Here is a 27,398-nt window from a genome sequence, read left to right on the forward strand (position 1 = left end):
AAGGACATGCGTTCCCCCTTGGCCTTAAAAAATCACTTAGTTCCAGGTGAGTAGACGGGAAATAAAACTAGATTTATGAGCCGGGCAGCCTGCTGCACCAGTGCGGCCACAGAGGAAGCCTCACCGTCCAACGGCCTTGATCTCAGCGAACTGTTTCCTGATTCTAGGAATCCAGCAAAGGGCCATGGTTGCCTCTGAGCTGCGGAGCAGCTTGTGCTCAGATGCTGCTCATGTTGCGAAGGAGGGAGCTGCCTGGGACAGTGGCACAGCTTCACCCCAAAGAGAACCACGGTGATCCAGGCTGCAGAGGGCACAGTAATACTCTCCAGAGATTGCGTTTGCTCCCAGGGAAAACCAACTGAGTAGAAATAACAAATGCCCTTCTTGCTAACTATGTCATTAATAATCACTGCACTTTGAATTTTTATGGGATTCCAGGACTCTAGAGCCTTTATGAATATTCATAGGGGAAGTCTGAGAGGAGAGGGGAGCAAACCCATTCTGGATGCAGGCCAGTGACTGAGGCCCGGAGCCCAGCAGGGGTTGAACCTCAGAGGGAAGGGGGAGGGTGGGCGGGTGAGATCAACCAATGAACCTGTGTGCATATATGCAGAACCTGTGGACACAGACAATGGGGTGGTGAGGGCCTGAGTGGGGGAGGACGGGAGTGGGCTGGAAGAGGTTTATGGGGGGAAAGGAGGACCTATGTAATGCTTTCAATAAAGATAAAAAACAAACAAACAAACAACAAAATGTTACACAGACCACAAAGCTGCAGGGCTGCCCTTACCCCGAAACCAGCGGCTTTAGTCTGGCCCTCAGAGGAGCTGAGCTATCATGCATCACTTTGGCCTGTTCCTATTCACCCCTCTTCCTGGCCTTGGGTAGGCCCCTGCCGTAGACACAGGTCTATCCATTCAACTAGTACTTACTGAGCAATGAACTAGGCAATCTATTCATCTAAAAGAAGTATAAATTAGGACCCTCATGTAATATATTATATATACATAAACATATAATATATATTTATAGACACATATATGCATATATCATCAATATTTTAATAAAAATGCAAAGGCAATATCACAGTGGTTAAAAGCATAGCTTACGATATAGTATATATATAAAAATAATGAAGAACTAGTCATAGAAATTTGCACACGAATCTCACTCAGTTTCTCTCTTACTGCTAGTGGTCTTTAACAAGGTACTTAACTTTTCTCTAAACCTCAGTTTTCTTATCTGTGAAATGGGCAGTAAAATGAAGCAATCAATAGCTCAGTGCCTGACCCATAATAAGTGCTCAATAAATGCTATTATTGTTATTGTTGTTATTTTCACATAGTTGTTGGGAGGATTCAGTGAGAATACACACACACACACACACACACACACACACACACACACACAACGCCTGGTCACAGCGAGCTCGAAGGCAGAATCACTGTGTGGAGCACCTTAGAACACGTCTCCTGAAGGAGGCCTCTGTGCCTTCACGTGGTCTCCTTGAAGGTTCATGCTTGTCTCCAAGATCACATGGAACTGCGCAAAGCTCTCGGGCGCTCTCCTCTGGGATGTGTGTGGACATGGCTGGCGCTCACCCTGAAGTATTTCAAAGCGCATGTTCATCCTCAGAGGGTGGAGCTGGAAGCTGCACAGGCTACTCTGACACTGAGTCTAAGGCATATATTGGGCCGTTAGGCTGAAGGGATACTTTGGGGAAATAAATGAGCCTTTAAACGAATTAGTGGGTTTTCCTGTAGAAACAGAATTTGACCACAATTGCAAGAGGCTTGCTGAGCAAGGGGCCATCTTAGGATGGACAGGAGCCTCCAGGGAGCTTACTTAGCAGGGACCACAGTCCTGATAGGCTCCCGGGAGAGGGGAAACCTCAGGCCAGGGTCACACTTACAATAGCTGCTCTGACAGAGCGCGGGGGCGGGGTGGGGGGTGGGGGGGAGGGTTGGGGGAAGGCACCCCGAGAGCTCCTCTGGTGCTCCTGACGTGCGCACTCCCACTTGGCTTGTGTGCAACTGCAGTGCAGGGTCAGCTCTTCACTTACTGACAACTGTGTGAGCGCGCACCTGGCCTCTGGGAGGAACTGAGGGTTCACGGTTACCAGTCCCTGATCCCTGCCCTCAGGGCCCTCAGGGAAGGCAGCCAGGAGCCGTAATGCCAGCCCCACAGGCGGGTGCTGTGGGAGGGAGTCTGCCTGAGCAGGTCCCTGGGAGCCTGTTCACGGCTCCTGCTTCTGGTGAGCTTGTCCTAGAGGTGCTGGGAGCCGTACTTCTATGGCGCCTGCAAGTAACTGACTGCCCTCCCTCCAGTTCTCTCTCGCTGTGCCTGGCCTCCGTGTGTGGACAGCTGACCAAACCCAGTCCGCCCTGAGCCCTGAGCCTTGAGCCCTGAGCCCACCTCCCTGCCCGGCTGCTGGCAGCCGGAGGCCTCTCCTGAGCCCCGCCAGGAAGACCTGGGAAGTGGGTGCATCATCACTTCCGTTATCAGAAGGCTTGGGCTTAGCTTGCAGAGGCGCTTGTGTCCTTTAATTCCAATGTCTGAGTCTGCCCCAGGCCCTGAGCCAGGGCAGCTTGGGGGCCGCCCCGCACCCTCCACAGCCGCCCGAGCTCAGGGGTAGCCAGTGGAGCTGACCACCGGGAGAGCAGGCGAGCTGGGGAGCAGCTCCGGCCTCTCAGGCGCTGGGACTCCTTCCGGGAGCGAGGCAGCTGTGATCATATCAGGAATCATGCCGCACACACAGCACACCCGCAGGCAAGAAGCCAGGAGGATGGACTGACGGAGGGATGGTGCTCTGTGCCTCATTGCCCTGCCTCTGCGCCATGGAGTCTGGAGCGCAGGCTGCGTCCGCTTGCTGTCCTCCCAGCAGCAGATCCATGGCTCCTGCGCAGAGCTGTCCTGACCCTCCTGGCTGCTCATGGCAACAGATCTCCCCAGAAGCCGGCTCTCAGCCTCAGAGTGCACTGCACACAGCTCGGGGTTTGTTAGAAGCACAGCATTTGTGCCCAATTTGCTAATTTAATTGGAATTAATGAAAGAGGTTCCCGGTACTTTTACCCTCCTCCTCATCTTGAGCATGTTTCCTGCAGGAAAGACAGGGGTGCCTGCAGAGAGGTCGGGTCTGCCGGCGTCCAGAGAGGGCAGCTCAGGTCAGTGCTGTGAGTCCCCACGGGAGAGCCTGGGGCAGTTCTGGGAAATGAGAAGGGCGAAAACACAGGCACATCGTGTCTGCGATTCCAATGGTGTTTAATTATAGTGAACTGAGAAAAGGCTGCATAATAATGTAGTCTTTTCATGGCCCAGTTTCAAGGTAGAGTCCTTCAGGCTCCTTCATCGCCTGTCCTGGCGGGACAATGAAATCAGCCTGCGGATCAGGACTTTTGTTTATCTCGGGACATATCCCTAGACCTAGAACAGGAGGCGCTCAACACATATTTCAGTTTAACATTTCTATTTACTACATAATAAGTTGCATAATTTTCCTTGTGTTTCCAGAGCCACAAAACTTTCGCCAATGTCCTAGCTGGTCTGGCTCAGTGGAAAGCATCCGCCTGGGGACTGAAAGGTCCTGGGTTCAATTCCAGTCAAGGACACATGCCCAGATTGCCGGCATTATTCATTAACACTGCCTTCAATATGCACTCAACATATGCGCAAATTCTCTTTTTGCACGTTTTGTTTTGGCGAGCATGCTCCGTCCTCCCTATCCTGCCTCAAGACCATGCCCACCCCTAGATGTGTGCCTCACATCCCTGAGGGCAGGACCTTGTCCCATAGCATCTCCGAGGGTAGACCCTGCATCTCTCCATCCAGATCTCCATTTCCAAGCTGCATGCACAGGAATTTTAGCCAGTTTTACCAACTGCCTTGTGTTCGCAGACCTCCCAGATCTCTCAGTAATGGGTATACATTTACAGAAGAAGGAAAAGTGAGAAGTTCAATGTGTGATGAATCAGATTGACCTGTCCTACACTGGTCTCCTTCTCACCACCTGCAACCTCCCACCTCACCATCCTTCTCTCTCCTTAGAAAGGTCTCAAGAAGCACTAGGGAGCCCTGGCTGGCTTGGCGCAGTGGATAGAGCGTGGCCTGTGGACTGAAGGGTCCCGGGTTCGATTCCGTCCAAGGCTACATACCTGGGTTGCGGGCTCGATCCCCAGTGGGGGCTGTGCAGGAGGCAGCCTATCGGTGATTCTCTCTCATCATTGGTGTTTTTGTCTCTCTCTCCCTCTCCCTTCCTCTCTGAAATCAATAAAGAAATATCTTTAAAAAAATAAAGAAGCACCGGGGAAGCATTTTTAGGGTGCCACTTAGATTTGTGGAGCTGTGTTGATAGCAAGCAAGATCTCTCTCTCTCTCTCTCTCTCTCTTCCTCTCCCTCTCCTTGAACAACTAAGTGTTAGGTCCCCTAAGGAGGAATGCATGAGGTGAGAGTGGTGAGGGATCACAAATTTATTGGATCATCCGCACACCAGGTGGCTGAGCCTGGATGGCTCCAGCCCCCAGTGAGGGGAGCCAGGGGCTTTTAAAGGACTTTTGGCGGGCTTTTTTCTGGGCAGAGACTTCTATATGCAGCCCCGGAGTGAAATGTGGTCTCAGCTAAGGGAATGTCCATAGTGAAATGACGTGAAAAGCCAGTCCTTGGGGGAGGGGTATCAGTTCAATTGCTCCGTCAAACTAACAGTGAGTAGGCTCAGAAATGTACCTCAGCAACATTCCTAAATTTAAAAATTTTTAAAATTTATATCTTGTTACTAAATTAGATTGGATTTTTAGCTTCTTCATTTAAAGGTGTTTTTTTAAATTAATTTGTTTGTTTTGTTTTGACATAATTTAAGATTTTCCCATATAGCCCTGACACTACTAGAGGCAGTAACTACTACTAGCTTTATTCCCTTTTAGAAATATGTAAATATTAGTATATGTGTATTCTATTATTTTTCTTTCTGCAAATACACATTATCCCTTAAATATCATTTTGCTCTACAACTGATCTTGCAGATTTTCCTTCAATATACACAGAGGAATGACCCCACTTTAAAACCACTACAAAGTATTCAAGAAAATGGATGCATCATGTATTTTTTTATTTCAAGAAAAACGATTTTAAGTATAATAATGTTACATGCAATAAACATTAAGCCCTGACCAGTTTGGCTCAGTGGATAGAGCCTCAGCCTGAGGACTAAAGGGTCCCAGGTTTGATTCCAGTCAAGGGCATGTACCTTGGTTGCGGGCACATCCCCAATAGGGGGTGTGCAGGAGGCAGCTGATCAATATTTCTCTCTCATTGATGTTTCTAACTCTCTATTTCTCGCTCTTCCTCTCTGTAAAAAATCAATAAAAAACAATAAAAATATATTTAAAAAATAAACATTAATATTTCAAGAAAAAATATTTTAAATCCTATCCAATAAAGAAGGAATATACTAATTGACCCTCACACCATCACAAAGATGCCAGCACCCACAGCCAATAAGGAGGGAATATGCTAATTGACTGCCCTGCCCTCAAAGATGGTGAAGCTGACAGCCACAAGATGGTGGCACTCAGTGCCCTCAGCCACCCAACCACCCAAGGCCAGTCTGTGGCATAGGCAAGCCTCAGATGGCGGTAGCTCAGCCGCCCAGGGCCGCCCAAGGCTCAGGTAACCAGGGCCGGCCGAGGCTTGCACTGCCAGCTGTGGCAGCAGCAGAGGTGTGATGGTGTATGATCTTTTTAATATATTTCTGGATGACATTTCCTAATATTTTGTTGAGGATTTTAGCATTTATATTCATCAGGGATATTGGCCTGTAATTCTCTTTCTTTGTATTGTCTTTATCTGGTTTTGGAATTAGGGTAATGCTGGCCTCATACAAAGAGTTTGGAAGTGTTCCTTCCTCTTGGATTTTCTGAAATAGTTTGAGGAGTATAGGTGTTAGTTCTTTGAATGTTTGGTAAAACTCCCTGTGAAGCCATCCAGACCTGGGCTGTTGTTTGGTGGGAGTTTTCTTTTTTATACTGCTTCTATTTCATCAGTTGTTACTGGTCTATTCAGTTGTTTTATTCTTCCTGATTCAGTTTTGGAAGATTGCATTTTTCTAGGAATTTGTTAATTTCACCCACATTGTCCAGCTTGTTGGCATATAGTTGTTCATAGTATTTTCTTACAATCCTTTGTATTTCTGTTGTATCAGTGGTTACTTCTCCACTTTCATTTCTAATTTTATTTATTTGGGTCCTCTCTGTTTGTTTCTTGATGAGTATAGCTAATGGTTTATTAATTAAGTTTAGCCTTTCAAAAAAACAGCTCTTGGTTTCATTGCTTTTTTGTATTTTTTTTAGTCTCTGTGTTATTTATTTCTGCTCTAATCTTTATTATTTCCTTCCTTCTACTTACTCTGGGGTTTTCTTGTTGTTCTCTTTCTAGTTCTTTAACTCCGCAGGGAATTTTGTGCGTTGGCGCTTTAGGAGGGTGCCTGAATTTTCAGCTGTTCCTTTCTGGCAGACAGCCCCCTGCTGATTTTCACAGCCATACGTTGTGTGGGTGCCCTCCTCTGTTCTGGTGCTCTCTGCTGGGGGCCCAGCCTGGGAATTAGATGCAAGAGCTCTCAGTGGCACCCCCACAGCTGAGCAATCTCCCAGGGACTTCAGTTGTTGTCTGTTGGCACCAGGCCAGCCCTTTGGCCCCTCCGCCCCTCCTACCAGTCTCTTATGTGGTCTCCACTTTTGGTCCTTGGGTATCAGGGTTCTGTCCTGCAAGTTTTCTGTTGATTATTCAGGAAGTTTTTTCTGTATTTTAGTTGTAATACCAGTTTGTTCCTGGGAGCATGTCCATGTAGCATCCACTTACTCTGCTGCCATTTTTTTAAAAATATATTTTATTGATTTTTTACAGAGAGAAAGGGAGAGAGATAGAGAGTTAGAAACATCGATGAGAGAGAAACATCGATCAGCTGCCTCCTGCACATCTCCTACTGGGGATGTGCCCACAACCCAGGTACATGCCCTTGACCTGAATTGAACCTGGGACCTCTCAGTCCGCAGGCCGACGCTCTATCCACTGAGCCAAACCGGTTTCGGCTGCTGCCATTTTTAATCTGCCTTCATAGTTTATTTTACCAAATTTCTTATCAAGAGATATTGATTTGTCCCCAAAGTTTACAATTATGAACAATGTAATCAATCATTTCCATGTGTGCAAGTATGTCACCAGGAAGTCACAGGGTGGACTTCTAGGCTACAGGGTGTGAGTGCTTTGCATTCTGATGGGTCATTGCAGTGTCCCTCTGTAAGCAATTGGACAGCGTACAGTCATATGAAATTTGGGCAGCACATGAGAGAGACTCTTTCCTTGCATCCTCACCATCATTTTCATCTCTAACAATTTGGTTGGCAAACATTATTTTATGGCTTACACTAGCATTTCTTATATATTTTAGCACTATTTATATTTCTGTTGATTGTCAGCTCATGACTATTATTTTTCTGCATTATTGATCATATAACATTTAACAAGGAATTCTGTGTATATTAGCCCTTTGGAATATGGGAATATTACCCCAGTTTTTGTTAATCTTTAAATTATATTTCTTTCACTATGCCAAAAAGTATAATTAAATTGATCACTACTCCATTATGAAGTTGTTTTAAATTCTTAAGGATTTAGCCTCCCTTATTGCAATTTTAAATGGGATATTTTCTTTCATATATATTTTTAAACATTTTTATTATAAAATATGTTATGAAATGATAGTTAATAAGGCATTAACAATAATCTCTCTTTCTCTCCTCATTCCCTCTCAGAAGGAACTATTACCTGCATTAAGTGTGTGTGTCATTCATACCAATTCTTTAAAGTACTTTTACTACATAGGGAGCAAAAGTTGTAAACACATGGGATTTTTTGGTATGTTTCTAAACTTTACATAAATGCATCCATCGATAGCTGGCTTTTTGTCATTCAATATATTTGAGAGAATGTATTCATACTGAATGTGTAATTCCAGTTCATTCATTATGATGGAGGACTATTTCACAATTTATTTTCCATCCTACTGCAAATGTACATTTAGGGTGCCTTTCTTTTTCTATTCACAGCAATGATTCTAGGGAATTCTGGTTTAGAGTCCTTTTACACAAGAGAGCCAATTTCTCTGACCGTGGAATGGAAGGGTTGTGGGTAACTCACCACCAAATTTCCCAGACAGTGTCCAATTGTTTTGAAGGTGATCTACTCCCACTAGCTGTGTTTAAGAGTTTCCTGTGTCTCACATCTGGACTTTCACTTGGTTTAATGAAACTTTCACATGTTTTCCCGACCTGAAGGGGTATGAGAGAGTACCACATTTCATTTGAATTTCCTAATTATTAGTGAGTTTGAGTCATTTTTCATATGCTCATTAACCATCTAGATTACCATTTTAAAATGAATTACTTGTTTATATCTTTTGTATACTTTTCACTTTCTTTTTTAAAAAACCATTATAATTTCTAAGTACCTTGCTAGGAAGGTTATTGCGTTGACTTTATATGTGAATTATGTACTACATACCATGGTGGTATGACATGGCACTTACATCCTGGCATAAATAAATCAGCTTTTCAAACATTAATGTGCAACAAGCTCCAAGTAATCTTGTTAAAACCAGATTTTCCTTGAGGAGGTTTGAAGTGGGAACTGAGAGTACATTTCTCAAGAGCTCCCAGGCAGCAACATCTGGAGGCCTCAGCCACTTGAATGGAAAAGGTTTAAATACAATTAAAATTGTTTTTAAAAAATTTTGGTTGAATTTATTTGCAGAGATGTCTAGGCCTAATTCTTTAAATCTGTATGTACTTGATTATGAATATTGGTAGGTTTAAACTTTTCATTATTTCTGAGGTTAGTTTTGGCAATGCATACTTTCCTAGTACAGTATCCATGTCAAATCAGTTCTCTTAAATATCTGCAGAGAACTGACCAAAGTTGTTTTTGGAGAAACATCCATGCTGTACTGTTTCATAGTGGCTGTGCCATTCTGCATCCCTCTATCATGCGTAATGATTCCAATTTCCCCACATCCTTGCCAACACTTGTTATTTTCTCTTTTGTTTTCTGAGTTATCTTAAAACTAAAATTTATTTATTTTCAATTGCATTATACATTCAATATTATTTTGCATTGGATTCAAGTGTACAGCATAGTGGTTAGACAATAATATAGACAAAGTGTTCTCCTTGATATTTCCAGTACCCACCTGGCACCTTACATAGATATTACAATATTGTTGACTACTAGAGGCCTGGTGCACAAAATTTGTGCATGGGTAGAGTCGCTAGGCCTGGTCAGAGATCAGGGTCAATTGGGGCCTTCCTTCCCCAGGCTGCCAGCTGTAGGCTGGGGCCTTCCTTCGTTCCGCACCACCCTCTGGTGGTCAGTGCATGTCATAGCAAGCGGTTGAACTCCCAGTCAGTGGAACTCCCGAGGGGACAATTTGCATATTAGCCTTTTATTATATAGGATAGTTCCTGTATTGTGCTTTACATCCCCATAGTTATTTTGTAACTGCCAATTGGTATGTCTCAAACCTTCATCTTTTATTTTTTTAATGTTTTTATTTATTTTTATAGACAGTATTATTATTACTTTTAAAATATATTTCATTGATTTTTTACAGAGAGGAAGGGAAAGAAATAGCTAGAAATATCAGTGAGAGAGAAACATCAATCAGCTGCCTCCTGCACACCCCCTGCTGGGTATGCGCCCGCAACCAAGGTACATGCCCTTGACCAGAATCGAACCTGGAACCCTTCAGTCTGCAGGCCGACACTCTATCCATTGAGCCAAACCCATTTGGGCAAAATCTTCATCTTTTTTTTAAAAATGTATTTTTTATTGATTTTTTACAGAGAGGAAGGGAGAGAGATAGAGAGAGAGTTAGAAACATCGATGAGAGAGAAACATCGATCAGCTGCCTCCTGCACATCTCCTACTGGGGATGTGCCCGCAACCCAGGTACATGCCCTTGACCAGAATTGAACCTGGGACCTTTCAATCCGCAGGCCGACGCTCCATCCACTGAGCCAAACTGGTTTCGGCAAATCTTCATCTTTTTAAATGATCTCTGAATGACATTTCACCTAGCATAACACCCTCTAGGTCTATCAATGACATCACATTTGATAAGATTTCATTCTTTATTATGGCCAAGTAATATTCCTTTGAATAATTGTCCCACAACTTTTATATCCACTTGTCTATTGACGGGCACTTGGGTTGCTTCCCCCAAGTTATTGTAAATAACACTGCTGTGAACACAAGAGTGCATATATTCTTTTGATTAGTGTTTTGGGTTTCTTTGGATATATATTCCACATACAGAAGTGGAATTACTGGGTTATAAGGCAAATACAACCTAAGAGACCAGTTGACCATTCAACCAGTAGTCTAGTAGCTATGATGTGCACTGACCACCAGGGGGCAGACACTCAATGCAGGAGCTGCCCCCTGGTGGTTAGTGTGCTTCCCCAGCGGGAGCGCCGCTCAGCTGGCTAACAGGTGCCAGACTCCTGCTCATGGCCAGTGAGCACAGCTGCGGTGGCGTGAGCCTCTCCTGTGGACACTCCCCCTGTGTGCCCCTCCCCAATCCGAACCATGACCAGCATCGGGACTGACTGGGCGCGAGCCTGTGGCCACTTCTTGGTCACGGGTGTGCCAATATTGCCCTAGGATGGGCGCGGAGACCGCAGCGAAGCGGCAGCGAGCCTACTGAGTGTTGGAGGTGGTAGGTACAGAGGGGCCAGGATGAGCAGGAGCAGCGCAGCACGGTGCTCAGACCAGGCTTGGGCTCATCCCTGGCAGCCTGTCACTTTGGCACTACTACACCCTCAGGGGATGTAGGACCGTTGGTTTCAGCTGATCCCTGTAGGCCAGGCCAAGGGACCCCCCACCGGTACACGAATTTTGTGCACTGGGCCTCCAATATATATATTTTAGAGGCCTGGTGCATGAAATTCTTGCACTGGTGGTGTGTCCCTCAGCCCAGGAGGTAAAAGACTTGTACTCATAAAATGAGCTTGGGAGTCTTCTTTTCTTTTAAATTTCTTGGAAGAGTTTGAGAAGAGTAAGTATTATTTCTTCTTTGAATGTTTGGTGAAATTCACCATGATGCCACCCAGTCCAGGATTTTTATTTTTTGGAAGTTATTTTTATTACTTCTTCTATTTCATTCATTGTAATTGGTTTGTTCAGCTTTTCTGTTTCTTCTTGATTCAGTTTTGGAAGATTGTGTTTCTAGGAATTCATCCATTTCTTCTAGTTTCTCCAGTTTGTTGGCATATAGTTGTTAGCAATCTTACCTAATAATAGACAAACATGTAAATTAACTGTCCCTCCACTATGCTCACCAGCCAATTAGGAGAATATGCAAATTAACACAACAAAGATGGCGGTTAATTTGCATACATAGGGTCGAAGGGCCGGGGCGAAGTGGCAGAGCGAAGACTGAAGGCTCCGTTCAGAGCTGCAAAGACTGAAGGCTCTGGCCAGAGCGAAGGCCTGGGTCCCGGGTGCCGGAGGAAAACCGGTGCCAGCAGCCAGGGGAAGGGAAGGCCTATTGCACGAATCTCTTCATGCAATGGGCCTCTAGTATATATATAATAATCTTTTATATTTCTATGGCTACCTCTGCTCTTTCATTTCTGATTCTATTTTTTGGGTCCTCTCTGTTTTCTTGATGAGTGTGGTTAAAGCCTTGCAAGCTCAGAAGCTGGCAGCGGCAGGCAGGGAACGTTGCAAGCCTCCATCACTGAAGCAAGCAAGCCTCATGTTCGCTTCAAGCTGCCTGGCTGCCAACCGCCATCTTGGCTGGCAGTTAATTTGCATATCGCCCTGATTAGCCAATGGGAAGGGTAGCAAAGGTATGGCTAATTACCATGTTTCTCTTTTATTAGATAGGACTAGAGGCCCAGTGCACAAAATTCACGCATGGGTCGAGTCCCTAGGCCTGGCTGGTGGTCAGGGCCGATTGTTGGCCTTCCTGCTGCTGGCTGCGGCCTTCCTTCCCCAGCTACCGGCTGCTGACTGCTGGCTGCGGCCTTCCTTCCCCGGCGACCGGCTGCTGACTGCTGGCTGCGGCCTTCCTTCCCCGGCTACCGGCTGCTGACTGCTGGCTGCGGCCTTCCTTCCCCGGCTACCGGCTGCTGACTGCTGGCTGCGGCCTTCCTTCCCCGGCTACCGCCTGCTGACTGCTGGCTGGGGCCTTCCTTCCCCGGCTACCGCCTGCTGACTGCTGGCTGCGGCCTTCCTTCCCCGGCTACCGCCTGCTGACTGCTGGCTGCGGCCTTCCTTCATTCCGCCCCCCCGATGGTCAGTGCACATCATAGAGCGCAATCAAACTCCCAAGGGGACACTTTGCATATTAGTCTTTTATATATATAGATAATATATTTTCCTTTCAGTTTACTTGTTTCTAATCGGCTCCTATTGTGATGCATCTTTGCTAGATTCAGAATGCCTTTTTTTAAAAATATATTTTATTGATTTTTTACAGAGAGGAAGGGAGAGGGATAGAGAGTTAGAAACATCGATGAGAGAGAAACATCAATCAGCTGCCTCCTGCACACTCCCCAATGGGGATATGCCGGCAACCAAGGTACATTGCCCTTGACCGGAATCGAACCTGGGACCTCTCAGTCCGCAGTCCAATGCTCTATCCACTGAGCCAAACCGGTCAGGGCCAGAATGCCTTTTAGGACAAAATTTGACTGTGGTAGAAACTATAGAGATATGCTACTTAGCCACACCTTCAAGAGCAGCACTGTGAGGGCTCCTGTGACTGACAGCCTCCAGCTGCTACACCTCAGGATGCTCCACTGTGTCTGGACTAAGGCCACAGCCTCAGCAGTGTGTACTCAGGCTGCCAGTCAATGGTGAGAGAGGGGCTTTCACGGCCCCATTTAGCTCTCCCCTAACACCTGTGTTCAGGGCTCCTCAGCCTTGCTCACCCTGCTGTGCTGCCACCTGAAGTTCTTTCTACCCAAATTTCCTTTCTTCTTCCTTTTTTTCTTTCTTTCACGGGTGTCAGACCAACACTGCAATCTGCTTACTTGTGTGTCTTCTTCCCTTAACCTGTATAGGTGTTTCCACCAATAAATATCTTGTGGGTTTAATTCCAAGTTGGTGTCCACCTCTTGCAGTGGTTCTCAACCTGTGGGTCGTGACCCCTTTGGCGGTCGAATGACCCTTTTACAGGGGTCACCTAAGACCATCCTGCATATCAGATATTTACATTATGATTCATAACAGTAGCAACATTACAGTTATGAAGTAGCAATGAAAATAATTTTATGGTTGGGGGTCACCACAACATGAGGAACCATATTAAAGGGTTGCAGCATTAGGAAGGTTGAGAACCACTGGTACATTGGTGAAACGCCTTTGTCTGGCCCCTGCACTCAGGGCCCTTGCTCCTTTCTCAGCCATTGGAGCCTCACTCTCTCCAGCACACCCGTTTTAACCATCCCTGTGGCTGGCTTTTGTCAGTTCATTTTCTTCATTTCAGCTCCAGGCCCACAGAACTTCACACTGACTAGCAAGATAGTAGAACCCCAGAAGGTAAAAGAAACAAATACTGAAGGAAGTAGGCAAGCTAGAAATATTAGTGCTACCAATGTGCAAGTGTGAACCTATAGTACCCTCATGGACAGCTGTGTTTCAGAATGCAGAATGTTTTGAACTTTAGAAAGGTCATATGGTACATATATTCAATATTTTGTAATACACCCAGGGGGACTGTGGCAACAAAATCAATAATATTTCTGTAAGAAAACGCATGCATGTTTATATTAAGTTGGATAAACAGAATTAAAAACAACTTTCAAAATGATGAAAAAGAAATACAAACTAGCCTCAGGTCCATTTAGGTTGGGTTTTGTGGTGAAATCAGTATTTTTATTTTTTTTCAGAGCTTTTTATATCTGAATAGAAGGAGAATTCTGACCTTTCTGTAATGGAACTCCCATTTATTTATTTATTTATTTATTTATTTATTTATTTATCCTAACTTGAGAATATTTTCCATTGATTTTTTAGAGAGAGTGGAAGAGAGAGGGAAAGACAGACAGAAACATGGATGTAAGAGAAACACATCAATTGATTGCCTCTTGCACATACCCTAACTAGGGCCTGGCTCTGGGAGGTATGTGCCCTTGACTGGAATAGAACTCAGGACCCTTTGGTCTGCAAGCCAATGTTATATCCACTGAGCCAAACCGGCCAGGGTGGAACTCCCATTTATTGATCATGGATTGTGTCAAGCATTGTACTGAGCCTTAGTGCTCTACAAGCATTATTGTATTTAATTTCCCCTCAGTATCATGAATAGACATTTTAGCTTCAATTTATATGAGAAAACTGAATCTCAATAAACTCTCAAACATCACACAAAGAGCAAGCATCTAAGCTAAGATTTGAACCTCAAGGAATCTGCCTCCAAAATTATTTGTCTGAACGACTGCCACATTGCTTGACTACGTGTGCTGTCATCCTACCCAGACTGCACGGTATGACATAATAACTTGACATTGAAGGCAGAAGGCCTGGGGATTAGTATAGGTTTTATACTTGGTAGATGGTCCTCCTTGAGCCTACATTTCCTTATATAAAATTGGGGTCAGCATTACTTAATTCAAGGATGATTTAAATAAGAATCAAATTATAAGTTGGGTGTGGAAGCATTTTGTTATTGCACTGTATGTGATAAATATGATGCCATCATGCCAATGATGATGACATAGACATTCCTGTTGCTTGTGTTAGAAATGCCTTAGGGCGATAGATCATTGTTTCCTTGAAATGACCTGGACAGATACTTCATCACCTTAAGCAGCTATGCACTTGGGCACAAAGAAAGAGCTGGGATATTGAGATGATCTAGGAAAATGAGCTAATTTGCAATAGCTGCACTGTGCCATCTAAACATAAGAAGGTAGATCTGTCTGTTCTGCATGGTAATTGTTTCTCTAAAGATTCCACTTTCAGGTTTAAATAAATTCTTACTCCCCCCTCCCACACATATACACACAGCAGGAAAGATTTTGGGGCTTTCCAACTTGAGGGGCTATGGTTTTTGCGAGTGCAGTCATTGCCTCTGGAACAAAATTGTTGACAGTTTTTCTTTGTTGATGTTTGTTAATCTTCATCTGAGGATATTTTTCCATTGATTTTTAGAGATAGTGGAGGGGAGGGAGAGAGACAGAGAGAGAGAAACATTCATATGAGAAAGACACAATGATTGGTTGCCTCCCACACATACTCCAACCAGGGACAGGGATCTGGGCTGCAACCAAGGTATATGCCCTTGATTGGAATCAAACCTGGGACCCTTCAGTCCATGGGCTGATGATCTATCTACTGAGCCATTGTTGCTTTCCTTTTAATATTTAATTCCTGATTAAAATTTCCATATTGTCCATTTTACTAGTCTTTTTGTCTGAGTTAGTAATGGGTAGCTGTGGAAAAAGGCAGGGAGACAAGAAATTATTCCCAGGTGGGTACTGTAGGTGGCACAGAATACAACAGGATTCAGTAAGAGTGTGGGCTTCATGCAGAAAGAGAACAGTGTGATTCCTGAATTCAGAGTGAGACTGGAGTCAACACCTTTAATTTCAGGTCAAACAAGAAAGACAGACAAGAGGTAGAGAATAGTTTTACATAGTTATTATATAGCAGTGATATAAGGGTGTTAATTTCTCAGTTCTGAGAGATTCCAAATAATATAAGAAGGTACAGGCAGTGGGTGGCATCCTAGTGGGGACTTAGCAAAAAGAGGGGAGGAAGACAGGAAGGCATGTAATGGGGAACAGCATCCTAGAAACTTGAATAGCAAGGGAGGTTCATGTAGCACCGAATAGCAACTTACTGATGCTAAGTAAGGTATGGGAGTTATCTAACATAGTTTTGAAATACATCTTTATCTCTTAAATATTTGTGATATTGAGTACGTTAACCAACTGTTAAATCTCAATGTATTCATCTCAAAATAGAGATGCTAATTCCTATATTGTAGGGTTATTGTGAGATATACACAATATTTGAAGATGGGTCTATAACCTGGTACACATGTTTTAAAAATCCAGATGATGGTGACGAACTATCATAATTTTTGTTTTTGTTTTCTGAGGAAAGAGACCATTTGCCTTCAGTTCTAGCTACAAATCCCTTGAGAGTGGGTCCCAGAGTGGGTGCATGTGGTCTCTGAAAATTCCTTGCACTGGCAGTGTTTTACTGAATCCAGAACTGATTGATTATTTTGTTTTAGTTCTAAAGATGATTTGGTTGGTTCACTTTTTGGAAATAAGCAAAACAAAGAACTAGAACATACATGAAGAATCCTCTCAAAACCACACACCAGAAGGGCACAGTTGTTTTTTACTACTTTCCTCTCTCCCCAGAGCTCTTCAGCCAAGAGAATGACAAGGAATACAACATGCCTGAGTCTCATCTATTAATGTTTATATGCGCCACATGTCAGATCACTTCTCTCACCTAATCCTTCTTCAGAAGAACACACAGTTCAAGAGAATTATAAGAGTCTTAGCTGTGGGGAAGTGCTTTGAGTTGAGAGTGGTTACTCTTCCATCCCAATAAAGTTCTAGATTGGACAATGGAGCTGACTAGAAAAGACTCATCAAGAGGGAGGACAGGTGCTTGGGTGTGTTCATCAAAGTATTTAGGGTAAGCTACAGTGAGGTGGTCACTCATTCACCTTTGAACAAACAGCTCTGATTGCAAAGAATGACAGAGAAAACTTCTTGAACGTGCTAATACAGCTGACATGGACTGCTGGTTGGGTCATTTACTTGCTGTGTGATCTTGGAGAAGTTCTTTACTTCCACCTGGGTTTTAGTTTCCTCATATGTAAAATGAAATATTAATATTTATTTATTTATTTATTTTTATGGGATTAGATGAGAAATTATCAACAAAACAATATGATGACTGGCACAAGATATATACTTAATATACATTAGCAGCTAGAATAGTATCAGCAGTGATGGTGGTGGTGGTAGAAGTAATAGGACTAGTGTTAAGAGTAGTATAAACATAAAAAGAGATTTGGAGCCAAAACCGGTTTGGCTCGGTGGATAGAGCGTCGGCCTGCGGACTGAAAGGTCCCAGGTTCGATTCCGGTCAAGGGCATGTACCTGGGTTGCGGGCACATCCCCGGTGGGAGATGTGCAGGAGGCAGCTGATGGATGTTTCTCTCTCATCGATGTTTCTAACTTTCTATCTCTCTCCCTTCCTCTCTGTGAAAAATCAATAAAATATATTAAAAAAAAAAAGAGATTTGGAAACCAAGTCAACTTTTTTGTTTTTTCTAAAATAATGGTGGACTCAGACATCTGTACTTGGGAAACTTGACGATTGTTTCACAGATGACATTTCTACAACTAGAGGCCCATTGCATGAAGAGATTTGTGCAATAGGCCTTCCTTCCCCTGGCTGCTGGCACCAGTTTTCCTCCAGCACCCGGGACCCATGCCTTCGCTCCCACTGCAGCAGAGAAGGCAAGCCTCTTCAGCCTTCAGTCATCTTCAGTCTTCAGTCATCTTCAGTCTTCAGTCTTCGCTCGGGCTGGAGCCTTCAGTCTTCGCTCCGTGCTTGCATATGCAAATTAACTGCCATCTGTTTTTGGGTTAATTTGTATACTCATCCTGATTGGCTGGTGAGTGTAGCAGAGTGACACCAATTTGCATGTTTCTCTTTTATTAGTGTAGATGTCCTTTTATTTCCCTTTTAGTATTTAGTAAAGTTCTATTTGAAAACTCGAAACTGTAACAGCTGTTTCAAGAATTGGGAGAAGAGGCAAGAAGGGATGGTTGTGCTATTTCTTGGGTAAGAGACTAAAGCTACAACAGTAAATGCTGGAACTGAGCAGGGCAGTGGTAGCAGAGTAGCAGGAGCTCAAAGAAAAGATAGAAAGGAACCTCCACAACTGGCAATCCCCCACCCTGGGTCTCCAGTGAGTTCTCACGGACTTTGGGATGACACGCACACTCCTATGCATGGTGAGCACCACCACCATCACCACCTGGCCTTGCCACACCTTCAATTCCAACTCTCAGTGCCTTTCACCCTCTGCTTCTTCAGGACTCAGGCTATTTCAGATCCTGGTTTGTTCAGGTAACATCTTGGGCCTGTGCACCGATGACACCAACTCACTTTTACGATGTCTCATGTCACTCAACTTTGAAGTTTTTCTGAACTTATCTCTTCAAATTGTTGTAACAAATTTTGACTATTTCTATCAGCATCTCAAAGTTTAATTAAATTTTTGTCTCTTCCTCTAAAATGTCTTGAAATCAGAGATTATGCCTTACTCATATTTTTGTTTCTAACAACAAATTGGCATATTTAATGCTTTTTTAACAAATGCAAAGGAATAGAGGGATGGATAGATGAATAAATTAATGAATATATAGGTAAGGAATTAAATATTGAGTGAATTTGTGAGTTGAAAATACTCCTCCATGCCCTGTAGAGTGACTGGCACAATTTTGTCACGCCCCCCCCTCCCTCCACCCCTCCCCCCCGCCACACACACACACACACACACTCCAGGTCTTCACTGTTCAGACCTTAGAAATTTCTGCATTTTATTTTCCTGTGTCTTGTTCTTTCTTCATTGGGAAGTCAGAATGAGGCTCAGGGATGAAGAAATAGGTGATGATTTAAGTTTTAATCACATTGATTCTGAAATTCTAAGAAGATATTTATGTGGAAATGTCAATAAGGTAAATAAGAATATGGGACAAGTATCCAGATGAGAGGGAATGATGGTTTAAGCAAAAACAACAAAAAAAGGATGAGACTACTGACGGAAACTGTGGTTGGGAAGGAGTAAGATCAGAGTCACTTGAGGAACATGGGGGGAAAAAAAGAACCAACAAAAGAGTAGACTGAGCCTTTGTTCTAGAAACCAGAGGCTTGATATTACTCAAGAAGAATGGAATGGTTAACCCAATGCCAAAACGGGCAGGTACCCTGGGGGCTGGGAAGAGGACACTGGATGTGGCAGTTTACTGAAGTGATGGAGAGAAAGGTACATTGCTTTGTGTCAGTAAATGGTTGATGGAAAAGTGAGAGGAAGCAGCAATAGACCCCTTTATGAAGGAAAGATGAAGAGATGGGACATTTAAATGGACCAGAAAAGGAGAAACCTGAGATGAGGAAAGTAGGAGGAGATTGAAGATATGCCATTGCCGGGGATGTTCAAGGTGCAGAGTCCTGTAGACCATGGACGTGAATCAATGCCACAAACAAGAAGGAAGAGGGACATGGCCTCTTCCCTGCAAAGGAACAAGAAGAAAAAGGGAAATAAAGATATGAAGAGCCAACCCCTCCCCATGGATAATCAGCCTTATTATCCCTAAAATATTATCAATTTTGTGACAGTTCCAAATTCAGACCAATTCTCCAAAGTGGAATATTTATTGTTCTCTATATATAATACCTTGTCATCTGCAAATAATGACGGTTTTACTTCTTCCTTTTTAATTTGGATGCCTTTTATTTTTTCTTGTCTGATTGCTGTGGCTAGGACTTTCTATACTGTATTGAATACGAGTGGTGAAAGTGAACATCCCTGCCTTATTCCTAATCTTAAGGGAAACAATTTTAGTTTTTGCCTGTTTAATATGATGTTACTTGTGTGTTTGTCCTATGTGGCCTTTATTATGTTGAGGCATGTTCACTCTATGTCCACTTTGCTGAGAGTTTTTATTATAAATGGGTGCTTGATTTTATCAAATGCTTTTCCTGCATTTATTGATATGATCATGTGATTTTTATCCTTTATTTTGTTTAGGTTATATATCACTAGGGGCCCAGTTAATGAGTTTGTGCACCTTGAAAGGAACTGTGGGCCACAAGGCTGTGGTGGGTACAGGGGTGGGTCTCAGCCCATCCTCCATACCCCTGCCTGGCCCCTCCCACTGTGGCTCCCAGTCCCCTGACTGCCGGCAGCCCCACTCCCGCTGCCGCTGCTCCCATGCACTGACGATGCTGGCCCTGCTCTGCACCCGTTAATGGCGTGGAGCGATTTGGGCCAGCGCCAGCTGTGGGTGGGAGTGGGGCCAGTGCCATCAGTGGGTGTGAGAAGCAGCTGCTGCCCCAATCACCCATCAGGAGCAGAGGGAGGTGAAGAAGCCCTCAGAGGTGATTGGGCCAGCAGCCACTGCTCGCACCCACTGACAGCACTGAGCAATCAGGATGGGCGCCGGGCACCGGCAGTGGGTGTGAGCAGTGGCTCTGGTGCCAGCTGCGGGTGCAAGCGGGTCCAGCGCCGGCAGCGGGTGCGAGCAGGGCCATTGCTGACAGTGGGTATGAGAGGTGGTTGCCACCCTGATTGCCCCTCAGGAGCAGGGGGAGGTGGAGAAGCCCTGAGGGGCAATCAGGGCTGGAAGCTGCCACTCACACCTACTGGCCGTGCTGAGTGATTGGGGCTGGTGCCGGGGGCTGGCAGTGGGTGCAAGCAGGGTCAGCACTGGCAGCAGGTGCAAGTGCTGGTGGGACCACGGTGCACAGGAGCAAAGAATTTCCAGTAATCACCAGAGGCTCACCCTGATGACAGTGACTGGCACCCCACCTTGGTCTGGAGACCCCGATCACCTGCTCCACCATGCTGCTGTGGCCTATGCCCTCCATGTTCCACACTCTGACGCCTGCTGACAATAACCCCCGTGTTCTGTGTGCACCCCCTGGTGGTCAGCGCACATCATAGCAACAGGTTCAGTTGTTTGGTTCTGCCATTCAGTCTATTTGCATACTAGATGTTTTTAATTTGTGGTATTATACCAGCTTTGCATGCCTGGAATTAATTCCAATTAGTCCTGTAGTATGATCTTTTTAATATATTACTGGATCAGTTTGCCAATAATTTGTTGAGCATTTAACACCTGTGTTCATCAGGGTAATATGCAAATTGGTCAGGATGCCCTCATGCAACAACTGAACAGCAGGTTGCATGGGGCAACCAGGCCAGCAGGGGGGGCAGTGAGGGGTGACTAAACGACCAAACAGCAGGCTATGTGGGGCGACCAGGCTGGTGGGGAGGGGGGCAGTGAGGAGGAACCAGCCTGGCAGAGGGGGGCAGTGAGGGGCAACCAGGCTAGTGGGGGGGAAGTTGGGGCAACCAGGTTGGCAGGGGAGCAGTTAGGGGCAACCAGGCCATGGGGGCGGGGGAGCAGTTATGAGCGATCAGGCCTGTAGGCAGAGGCAGTTAGGGGCAATCAGGCAGGCAGGCAGGTGAGCAGTTAGGAGCCAGTGGTCCCAGATTGTGAAAGGGATGTCCGACTGCTGGTTTAGGCCCATCCCCGGGATTGGGTATAAACTGGTAGTTGGACATCCCTCGAGGGGTCCTGGATTGTAGAGGTGCAGGTTGGGCTGAGGGACCCACCCCCCGTGCATGAATTTTGTGCACTGGGCCTCAAGTGTGTGTGTGTGTATATGTGTGTGTGTGTGTGTGTGTATATATATATATAATATCCTATCTAATAAAGAGGTAATATGCAAATTGACCATCACTCCAACACAAAGATGGCCACCCCCATATGGTCAATAATGGCTGCCCCATGTGGCCACAAGATGGCTGCCACAAGATGGCCAGCAGGGTAGGGCAGTTGTGGGCAATCAGGTCAGCAGGGGAGGGCAGTTGGTAGGGACCAGACCTGAAAGGAAGGGCAGTTGGGGGTGACCAGGCTGGCAAGGGTGGGAAGTTAGGGGTGACTGGGCCAGCAGGGGAGGGCAGTTAGGGGCAATTGGGCTGGCAGGGGAGCAGTTAGGCATCAATAAGGCTGGCAGGGGAGTGGTTAGGGGGTGATCAGGCTAGCAGACAGAAGTGGTTAAGGGCAATCAGGCAGGAAGGCTGGCAAGTGGTTGGGAGCCAGCAGTCCTGGATTGGGCCTAAACAGGCAGTCAGACATCCCATGAGGGGTCCCAGATTGGAGAGGGTGCAGGCTGGACTGAGGGACATCCCCCCTATGCACGAATTTCATGTACCAGGCCTCTAGTATATGTTTGTATATTTACATTTACATTTACATATTTATATATTTATATATCTATATATTTATATTTATATTTATATTTATATTTATATTTATATTTATATTTATATTTATATTTATATTTATATTTATATTTATATTTATATTTATATTTATATTTATATTTATATTTATATTATTTATATTTACATTTATATTTACATTTATATTTACATTTATATTATTTATATTATTTATATTATTTATATTATTTATATTATTTATATTTATATTTATATTTATATTTATATTTATATTTATATTTATATTTATATTTATATTTATATTTATATTTATATTTATATTTATATTTATATTTATATTTATACTTATATTTATATTTATACTTATATTTATATTATTTTTAGTTATTTATTGTATTGTCCTTTTCAGGTTTTTGGAATTAGGACAATTCTGGTCTCATAAAATGAGCTTGGAAGTCTTCCCTCCTCTTGAAATTGTTGGAACAGCTTGAAAAGGATAGGTGTTAATTCTTCTTTACATGTTTGGTAAAATTAATCTGTGAAGCCTTCTGGTCCAGGACTTTTGTGTGTCTAGTTCCTTTAGTGTAAAGTCAGACTGTTTGAGATTTTTTTCTTCTTTTTTGAAGTAGGCCTGTAATGCTATGAATTTCCCTCTTGGTACTGCTTTCTCTGAGTCCCATATGTTTTGGGTTATTGTGCTCTCATTTTCATTTATTTCAAACTATCTTTTGACTTCTTCCTTGATTTTATAGTTAACATCTTCATTGTTTATTAGCATATTATTTAGGCCCCATGTTTTTATGTAATTTTCTGCTTGTTTTTTTCTTGTGATTTTATGTAATTTTATAACATGGTGAGAGAAGCTGTTTGATATTATTTCAATCTTCTTAAACGTATTGAGACTTGTTTTTGTCCTAAAATGTGGTCAGTTTTAGAAAAGCTTTCATCTGCACTTGACAATAGTAATATTGTGCTTCTTTTGTATGAAATGCTCTGATGATATTAATTAAAATAATTTGATCTAGTTTTTCTTTTAAGGTGACTGTTTTATTGTTGATTATCTGTCTGGAATTCCTATCCATTGATGTCAATGTGGTGTTAAAGTCCCCTACTACAACTGTATTACTGTAGATCTCTTGCTTTATGTCCATGAAAATTTGCTTTGTATATTTAGGTGCTCCTATGTTGGGGGCATAAAAGTTTACAGGGGCATATTCTCTAATTGAATTGATTCCTTTATCATTATATAGTGTCCTTCTTTTTTCTTATTATAGCCTTTGTTTTAAAGTCTATTTTGTTTAAGTATTGCTCTCCCAGCTTTTTAAAATTTCTATTTTAATGAAATATCTTTATCCATTCCTCTACTTTAATCTCTGTGTATCTTTCATTCTAAAGTGGTTCTCTTGTAGACAGCATATATTTTGGTCTTTTATTCTTTTTTGTAATATATTTTTTATGTATTTTATAGAGAGAGGCAGGGAGGGAGGGAGGGGGAGGGAGAGAGAGAGGGAGAATTTTATTCTTAATTATTTATATGTTTGTTTTCTTCTTCTCTTCTTCATCTTCTCCTATAGAGGACCCTTTATCATCTACACTAATAAAAGAGAAACATGCAAATTGGTGTCACTCCACTACCCTTCCCATTGGCTAATCAGGGCGATATGCAAATTAACAGCCAGCCAAGATGGCAGTGGGCAGCCAGGCAGCTTGAAGCGAACATGAGGCTTGCTTGCTTCAGTGACGGAGGACTCCAATGTTCCCCACTTGCCGCTGTCGGCCTCTGAGCTTGCAGTTTGAAACATTGTTATAAATATAGAAGCTAAAAAATCCCCCAGAAACCTGCTTTCAGCCAGTCGGGCTTCAGCCAGCAGGACCGCAACATTGTTTCAATTATAGAACAAATGTAGATCCCTGCTTTCAGCCAGCCGGGATCTCAGAGCTGGAGTTGAAACAGTGTTTCAATTATAGAACCCAAACAAACCAAATACCTGCTTTCAGCAGCTGAGGCCTCAGAGCTGGAGCCAAGCCTCAGAGCTAAAGCTGGCCAAGAATAAAAAAAGAAAAAAAAAAGAAAAAAAGGAGCAGTTGGGAACTTCAGTCACCCGCCAGCCTGAAAACAGCCCTCAGCCCCTCACCCAGACTGGCCAGGCATCACAGTGGGGACCCCCACTCTGAAGGGGGTGTGACCAGCTGCAAACAGCCATCAGCCCCTCACCCAGGCTGGCCAGGCACCCAAGCGGGACCCCCACCCTGATCCAGGACACCCTTCAGGGCAAACCAGCCAGCCCCTATCCATGCACCAGGCCTCTATCCTATATAGTAAAAGGGTAATATGCCTCTCAGCACCGGGATCAGCAGAGCCATGAAGCCTCCTGGCACCGGGATCAGCGTGACAGGGGGCAGCGCCCAAACCCCCTAATCGCCCTGTGGCTCTGAGTGTGACAGGGGGTGGGGCCACAACCTCCCTATCCTCCCTGCTCTGTTCATGACAGGGGAAGGTGCCCCACCCCCTGATCAGCCCTGCTCTGTGCCTGATAGGGGGGAGCTCCCCAACCCTCTGATCGCCTGTGTCTCTGTGTGTGACAGGGTGCAACGCCCCAACCCCCTGATCGGCCCTGCTCTCTGCCTGACAGGGGGTGGTGCCGCAACCTCCCCATCGACCCTGCCTTGAGTGTGATAGGGGGTGATGCCCCAACCCCCCAATCGGCCCTACCCTGAGCGTGACTGAGGGTGGCATCGCAACCTCCCAATCCACCCTGCTCTGTGCATGACAGGGGATGGTACCCCAACTCCCCAATCAGCCCTGCTCTGAGCCCGACCAGGGGCTGCACCTAGGGATTGGGCCTGCCCTCTGCCACCTGGCACAGGCCTAAGCCAGCAGATCGTTATCTCCCAAGGGGTCCCAGACTGTGAGATGGCACAGGCCGGGCTGAGGGACCCCTTCCTCCCCCCCCCCACCCCGAGTGCACAAAAATTTGTGCCTCTAGTTATATATATAAAAGGCTAAGCAACTGGCTAATATGACGTGCACTGACCACTAGGGGGCAGACGCTCAATGCAGGAGCTGCCTAGTGACAGCAACTTTGCAGACTGCCCTCTTGCACTCCAGGACTCCCTCAGGGGATGTCAGAGGTCCAGTGCACAGTTTCAGCCCAATTCCCGCAGGCCAGGCCAAGGGACCCTCACCTGCGGGAGGGACCCTGCTCAGTCCGCAGATGCCCTTCAAGACCCGGCACCACCCCAGGTGCAGCCGGCTGGGGAGGGACCCATGGCTCCAAGGTGTGTCCGGCCCCTCACCCATTTCGGCCCCACCAGTCACCTTCTAATTAATTTCCTTTCAATGTGCATGAATTCCTGCACCAGGCCTCTAGTTTCTTATAATAGCAGTTTTGTGGTAATGAACTCTCTTACCTTTATCTTGTTTTGGAGGATGTTTATTTCTCCTTCAACTTTAAATGATAGCCTTGCTGGGTAATGTAGTCTTGGTTGTAGCTCCTAGCTTTTAATCGCTGAATATTTCATTGTAGTGCCTTCTGGCCTGAAATGTTTCCATTGAGAAATCAGCTGACAGTCTAATGAGCTCTCCCTTGTAGGTAGCTAACTGTTCTCTTGATGCTTTTTAAGACTCTTTCTTTGCCTTTATCCTTCCCATTTTAATAATGATGTATCTTGGTGTTGGCCCTTTTTTGGTTCATCTTGTTTGGGACTCTCTGCACTTCCTGGACTTGTGTGTCTCTTTCCTTTACCAGGTTAGTAAAGTTTTCATTAGTAATTTTTTTCAAATAGGTTCTTGATCCTGTGGTCTCTCTCTTCTCCTTAGGGTAACTATATGATGTGGATATTATTAAGCTTCATCTTATCCCAAAGGTCCCTTAAACTATCCTAATATTTTTAGTTCTTCTTTTTTCTGATCTGATTGATTATATATTTTCTGCTACCTTGTCTTTTAAATCCTTGATTTGATCCTCTGCTTTATCTAAGCTACTGTCTATTCCTTCTTGTGTAGTCTTCATTTCAGGTATTTCATTCTTCATTTCTCACTAGTTCCTTTTTGTGCTTTTTATGTCCAATTTTCATGCTAAGTTCTAATTTTCTTCAGCATCTTTTTAACCATTTAAAAAATCCTCTTTATATGATAAACTAGAGACCTAGTGCATGAAATTTGTGCATGGGTAGACTCCCTAGGCCTGGGGCAACTGGTGGGGTCCCTCCTCCGCCCCCCACTGCAACCACTGGTCGCCTCTCTCTGTGGTGCTAGTGGAAGGGAGATTGGGGGGCCCCTGCTGGCACCTGCCTTGGCTGGCCTGGGGCCTGTGGGCTGGGGGAAGCTCCTGCATTGAGCATCTGCCCCCTGGTAGTCAATGTGTGTTATAGTAACAGGTCATTCCATGGGTCATTTCACTGTTTTGTCAATTTGCATATTAGGCTTTTATTATATAGGATTGCTTGCCTCAATTTCATTTGTTTTCATGATGATTTCTCCTGTTCTTTTATTCAGAGCATCTTTGTTTTTCTCCCCATTGTGGCTGTCTCTTTGTGTTTGTTTCTATGTATTAGGTAGATCTATGTCTCCTAATCTTGGTAGGGTGACCTTACGTAGTAAGTGTCTTGTGGGACACTGTGGTGCAGTCTACTTGAGCACTTGATCTGGTGCTTCAGGAATGTTTGGGTTATGTAAGCCTTTCTTGCCATTGAGTCTCGATTGCTATTGGCAAGTTCATTTTTGGGTTCCACCCTCAGGGTGGCTGACTGTGAGGATCAACCTGACCACAGTGTACTAGCCTCAATTGCTGACCACAAGAAGCAGAATTCACCTCAGCTGGGTCTATAGCCTTTCTAGATCTTCCTTTGAATATGCTGCTTGTTGAGAGCTAATTGGAGCCTGTTCTGGTGTTTCCTGAAGCTGACTACTGGGTGCATTTGTTCTGAGATTTTTGAGGAAGGATTCTAGTGCAGGTCATTGTCAGACACTGTCATAACTGTCTTGGGCAACCTGTTTAGAGCTACAAGGCATTCGCAGTCTGTTGCTGCCTTTGCTGGCCTCTGTGTGCATGGGAAGGACCAAGTTGTACACCAAGGCTGGCTTCTACCAGCACCAACCCCAGGGGCAGGTCAGCAAAATACCCAAAGCATCATGAGATTCCCCTTCTGCCTGCTTCCACCTGTTGGCTTCCTGTTAGTCTCTGTCACCGAAAGAGCCTCAGGTGGTACCCAAGTTGTATGAGGTAGGTTCTTAGTGAGTCACCAGGTAGAAGGTGAGTGGTGTTCACCAGGTTGATACAGGTTCAAACTGGTTGCCAGTGCTGGGTGTGGTGTCTCTCAGCAAGA

Source organism: Myotis daubentonii, chromosome 19, assembly GCF_963259705.1.
Source record: "Myotis daubentonii chromosome 19, mMyoDau2.1, whole genome shotgun sequence".
In the NCBI taxonomy this organism is placed as follows: domain Eukaryota; kingdom Metazoa; phylum Chordata; class Mammalia; order Chiroptera; family Vespertilionidae; genus Myotis; species Myotis daubentonii.